This window comes from Thamnophis elegans, chromosome 4 (assembly GCF_009769535.1).
Source record: "Thamnophis elegans isolate rThaEle1 chromosome 4, rThaEle1.pri, whole genome shotgun sequence".
Taxonomy (NCBI): Eukaryota; Metazoa; Chordata; class Lepidosauria; order Squamata; family Colubridae; genus Thamnophis; species Thamnophis elegans.
Window position 1 is genome coordinate 77,703,101 of NC_045544.1, and position 6,008 is coordinate 77,709,108.

A 6,008-nucleotide genomic window follows, 5' to 3' on the forward strand; every position below is an offset into this window, starting at 1 on the left:
TGGGCTTGTTGATTTCATTATTATGGTCAGTCGCACAGTCAGCCAGATGTTTAGACTGAATGTTATCAAGGAATTTAGGAAGAGCAGATGCTGTTTGATGGTATTAGAAGGTATTGTGGCAGGATGTAAACTGTTCCAAATAAAGATGCCTTTTGCAGTTGATGGATGGTGATTTGTTAGTGCTGATGGTGTTCGTGTTGCTCCAGACAACACCCAAGACATCTATTACTTTTTGTACAATCTTTGCTTTAGTTTACCACAGTCATTCTACTTCTATTTGCAGGTCTTTGTTATGATTGTCTCCAGTTTTTTCTGATCTATTTTGTTGCCTCCAGGTCAGCGTTCCCTATTACCACTCCACTGTCCACTATCAAGACTTTTGTGTCTTTCCTTATCAACAGTTGTTAAGTCTCGGGTGTTATGTGGCAGATGCTTGACTGCTTGAATTCTAAAACCCCAGAGCACTACAGTTTCTTCCATTTTCTATTTTGTGGTCCCACCAGTTCTACCTTGCAGGAAAATGAGATTTCTTGCAGACATTCCAATGCATCAGTGTTGCTACTTTGGCATGTCATTATTTATGGCCAGCTTGTGTGATTTTCTTGTAGCAGCTCACTAGGTGGTGCACTATTTCTTCAGCTTTTTTGTGGAGGTAGCATTGGTGTCTTCTTAATTCTGGCATTGCATGCATTTCTGCTTAAGGCTTGGTTTTGTGAAGCCAGAATTAATTAGCCTGTTTCTTCATCGTAACTGCTTTTAGCCATTACCTGGTCTTGTCATTTGCTTTGCCTGCTATTTTTTTAATATATTAGCCATATAATACTTTACCTTGCGATGTCTCTTTTATTATTCTTAATTTGATCTTTCTTCTAATCTAGTTTAGTCTCTTTGGTATTCAGTCAGACTTCATGGCTTCAATGCATCATTTTATTTTTTTGCAATTAGCTTCAATGCATCTTTTTCAGTGTTCTTCAAATTTTCTTCCAATGCACTACTTTCTTTTTCAACCATCTGGTGTACTTGCAACATTCCATGCCCAACTATTGTCCTTGGCAAGTAATCTAATATCACAGCATGGATGAAGGGCATAATTTATTCACATTATTTTTCTTGTCTTCCTATTCAGGGCTTTTAGTTCTGCTTGTGTCCAGTCTATTAGTCCAGCTGATTTTTTTCTATTGACGAATTGTCCAGGTGATTGCCTTAATGGTGTTTCCTCCAATGAATTTGGACTTTAAGATCTCATAATGAATTCACTTGTAACCTTCTTCTTGACTTCAGTATGCTTTATGTTTGTCAGTTTGAAGAATGCTCAGATATTTATAGTGTAGTGATCTTCATCCATATTCTTGAGCTATTTTATTTCTATAGGGCATCTTGATACTTCAGTTTTCACTATATGTGGGTAGTCTAAGACAGATGAAAACTTAAGGTCCTAAGAATTATTAAGATGAGGGCCTAAGAATATAGATAGTTCCAAGCAGAATGGGGCTTTGTGTAAAATTAGAATGTTCGGGTCCAATAAATTCAATATTTTCAGATATTGAGTGAGTCTTTTAGATATTACTCCAAAGGCTCCAATCACAATTCTACAAGCAGACCTGCAAGTCACATTCGTTCATAATATTTTCTAATTGTTTTTCCTCAATCTTTGCATCCTGGGCTATATAGCAGCATCAATGAATAAGACATCCTCCTTCTCCAATAAATTATATCAGGCATGTTTGGATATAAAAAGTTCAGTATCTCAACCTGCTCATTTTCTAAAACTTTCTCAATGTGATGGTCCCAGTGGTTTTTATTATGTCTATACCCAAATCTCTAACAATACTCCCAATGAATAATTTTGGCAACTTGGTCGTGACACTGCTTTCACTTTCACGCAATTCATTGGCAAAGCTTGCTCTTGAGCCACTAGAAACAAGCCTCCAGTTTCTTCTTTAACATCTTGATCTCAACCAATTCCATGTGGGGTTTTTATTGACTTTTCTTTCCAGATACTTGCACAAAACTACAGCAGCTGTAGTTTGGATGTTATAGAATACACATCTGATCACTAATCCTATGTCAATTCTGGATATGCAGAGCCGGTTTGCTGTAGACCTTGGTTGTTTGGAAACAGTCACCCTCTTGCAGCTCTAGGAAAGAGACAAAGGAAAACTACTTCCAAAACACTTTGCCAAGAAAATTTCAGGGACTTGTCCAGGCAGTCACCAGGAGTCAAAAACTGACTTGAAGCGCACTACCACCCCTAATTTCCACTGTACATTGATTATTGTGGAAATAAACTAAATAGAGTTTTTAGCTCCAAAAGGAATAATAGTATGCCAAATAGCTTCAGCTCTGCATAGACAAGGGTACAGTGGTGGGTTCTGGCTCCCATTGCAACCGGTACGCTACAATGGGGCTGGGTGTCCACCACATGCACACATCCGTACCCACCACCCATGATGCCCTGCGCATGCGCACCCGGTCAGCTAAAATAGTAAGGAGAGCAGGTGGGTGGGCCCTCTGGAGCGCATACTGGAACGGTACCTGGTGCTCCGAGCAGGCACCAGTACGCCTGTACCGGAATGTACTGGTCGTATCCCACCACTGCAAGGGTACCTCACTTCCTATTTACCATTTACTAAGAGATCTGCTTCCGGGGGAGGAGCCTGCCGTCGCCAGTGGCTCAAAGGAACTGCCCTCAGAGTTCTGGTCTGTATATCTAAAAAATCTATAGATATCTCCCCTTTCAGGCAAGGAAGGGGCAGGGAGGAACTCAGTCGTTAGAATCTCTTTGTAGTTCACAGCCTTTTGTTTTTCGCTGTGAACGGAAAAGAGGTTCAACAAAAGCTGAGGTTTTTTTTTTTACTCCAGCCAGATCTTCTCAGCTGTTTTTTTTCAGCTCAAGGCAGGTTGTCCCCCCCCTCAGGACAAATCTAAGCTATTTAAAATCGATCTGGGCAGCGACCATTCCTGAGAACCTTTTTGTTTATTATTATTCAAAATACCAGCTTCAATCTTACAAAAAACTCCTTTAACTGCTTTTCAAAATGGCGATTTTATAGCTTTCGCATTTGATATATGATATACTTAACTAGCCCCGTTTCCCTGAAGACTTCTCTTTACTAACTGCCAAAAGCTTATTGAAAGTATTTTATCTTAAATCAAGGTGAGCAGAGACTTTGTTTGTTTTCTTTTTTTCTTTTATAATGGCTCCAAAGTCGAAGCAACCGAAACGTTTTTTCAACAATACATCCCAAGCAATTGCTATAAAGCTGCAGCCTTTGTCTTCTACGCCCTCTACTGGAGATTTGTTAACGAAAGAATTTCTTTTTGAAACTCTTAAAGAATTTAGAGCGGAAATGAAGCAACTTGTTTCGGAATTATGTGATAAACTTGATGCCAAGATTGCTCAAACAAAGGAGAATATGATCGAGGTTATAAATGTAATGACAGATTATATCGCAGGAATGGAAGATAAACTGGAACTTTTGGAAGAAGCTAATTCTAATTTGACATCTAAAATTGAAATGTTGCAACGGGAAGTTGAAAATGCAGAAAGGCAACTTGTTATGACAAATTATAAAAAGACTGCGTTTGCAATAAGAGTTAGGGGATTGCGTGAAAATGAACAGGAGAATTTGAAACAGACCTTTTCTGAGGCTTTCAGTCGTTTGGTGGGAAGTCCGGGACTCAACTTTGATTGGCAGATCCAAAAAATTTACCGCCATAATTCGTGGACAGCAAAACAAAGACAGCTTCCGAGAGATATAATTATATATATTGCTACAAAAGAATCCAGAAATGTGATACTACAAGAGTTTTACAATAACAGGCTGCGAATTGATGGACAGGATTTGATCGTCTTCAAAGAAATACCACCCCAAATGTTAAGATCCAGGAGAGACTATGCTTTTTTAACCAAAGAACTCAGAAATAATCAAATAGAGTATAGATGGGAGGTGCCATTTGGTATTACGGTTACATTTGATGACCAGAAACATCGCCTCAACTCTGTTTGGGAAGCCCGAGATTTTTACTACAAGATCCTGAAGGCGGGACTTCCTGAATCACCCGGACACGGAGAAAGACAAGGAGAAGTAGAAGAGAAACAACCAAACACACAACTACAAGGCGGGAGGTATCGTTTTTCCCCTCCGGAAGGGCAGAAGAGCAGAGAACAAGGATTTAGTTTTGCTTCCAAAACATCTGCTTAATTTTAAGTTGAATAATACTTTGTGACCTGTCTTATATAAAATGGTATAGTGATATACCAATGAAGAGACATTAAGGTTGAAAGAAATGATGCTGATTTTCTCGGAAAATATACTGTATGGGACTTTAAAAAAAAAGACTTGATGGATAACTTTGAACTTTTATATAAATTGTTTATGATTTATTCTCTAGGGTGAGGAGGGCGGAGATTGTGATGTTTCTGGATTGTGGCTTAGGTTGAATGGAGTTGGGAAGTGTGGTGCAGACGGGAGGGTAGTGAAGGTTCAATTAAAGCTTATTCGGAACCAGAAAGTAAGTTGATTTTTATAGAAATTGTCATGGTATTTGAATATAATGCTTGGAAGGATATATTCAGGGAGTTTGAAGGAAGGCGGAGCAAATATGAGAGGAGTACGGATGATATAAAATATATATATATGGACACGGGTAGAGGCAGGATGAGAGGAGTTAGAATGGAAACCGTGAGAAATATTTGAGGTGTTTAAATTGCTTTATAGAGAAGGAGGTAAAAGGGACAAATTAAAGGTTTGGAAATAGACACATATTTAGATAAAGAGATAAGGCCCCTAGCTACAGTAGAATTTTATCTGATTAACTCACTTGGTTTCAACATAGTTTGAAATCCTGCAAGTAATAAATTAACTGAGATTAGGAATGATGCACATTGCTTAAGTTTTAATAATGATGGGAAGCTGAGCTTAATGTAGAGAGTTTATTGATTTTTCCCCTTTTTTTTTCTTTTTTTTGTTTTTTCTTTTTTATTTCTTTCTTTTTTTCTTTATTTTTAATCTTCTAATTCTTAATCTATTTGGTTTTAATATACTCCAGACTGTGCTTGATAAAGAGTTATGCCGGGAATGGGATCTGGGAAGTTGGAAGGGAGCTGGGGGGGGGGTTCACGGGGGGGGGGGGGAGAGGGGAGGGTGGAGAGATAGTTTCAACTTTCAAAACAATAAGAATGCACTTGTATACTGTTGCTCTTTTTTTTTTTCCTTTTATTTTCCCTTTTTTTCTCTCTTTTCTTATAATTTTAGTGTAAAATACAAATTGAATAGATTAATGAATAGTAGAAATACACCGAAGTGAGGAGTAGAGGGAAAGAAGAGGGAGGAGTTAAGAGGGAGTGAGAGGGGAATGTAAGGAGGGTGAGATGGAGGGAAGGGGAGAAAGGAATGTGTGAGGGGGAGGGGAAGTAGAAGAGGGGAATGCTGGAGGGGAGAAATGAAAGTTGGAGGGGGAGAAGAAAGGGTGTATGGAGGATCGAAGTGTTATGTTGGTTTTCCATGGTGGAATAGAAGATGAGTTGTGTTTATTGCTTTTTTAATTGCACAGTATATAAGTGATTGTATATAAAGGAAAATGAAAATGAAATAAAACAGTTTCAAACATAGAGATCTGTATATCTTGCTAAACATGGCGTTTTGGATGAAAATGCAATGGTATATATCAAGAATTGAAGCACCAACTGTTACTTCTTTTCTTTGTGGGCATTCAATCTATTTCTTTTACTCATAAAGTCCCACTTTTGGATCTCTAGACAATTTCCTGGTCCAATATTGTAACCATTCTTTTTAGGCTTTGAGAAGTGGTGTCGCTTCCACAAGAAGTTATTGATACCTCAAAATCTTAGAGACTGATCTATTGATCTAAGACTCTGAATACAAAATAAATGGAATAGGGGTTGCAGCCCTACCACTGTCAATTTCTGTACTGGCTTACCCATCATACAGCAATAACTTCCACCCAAATGGGTGCATGAAGATCCACGTTGTAAATAAGAATAA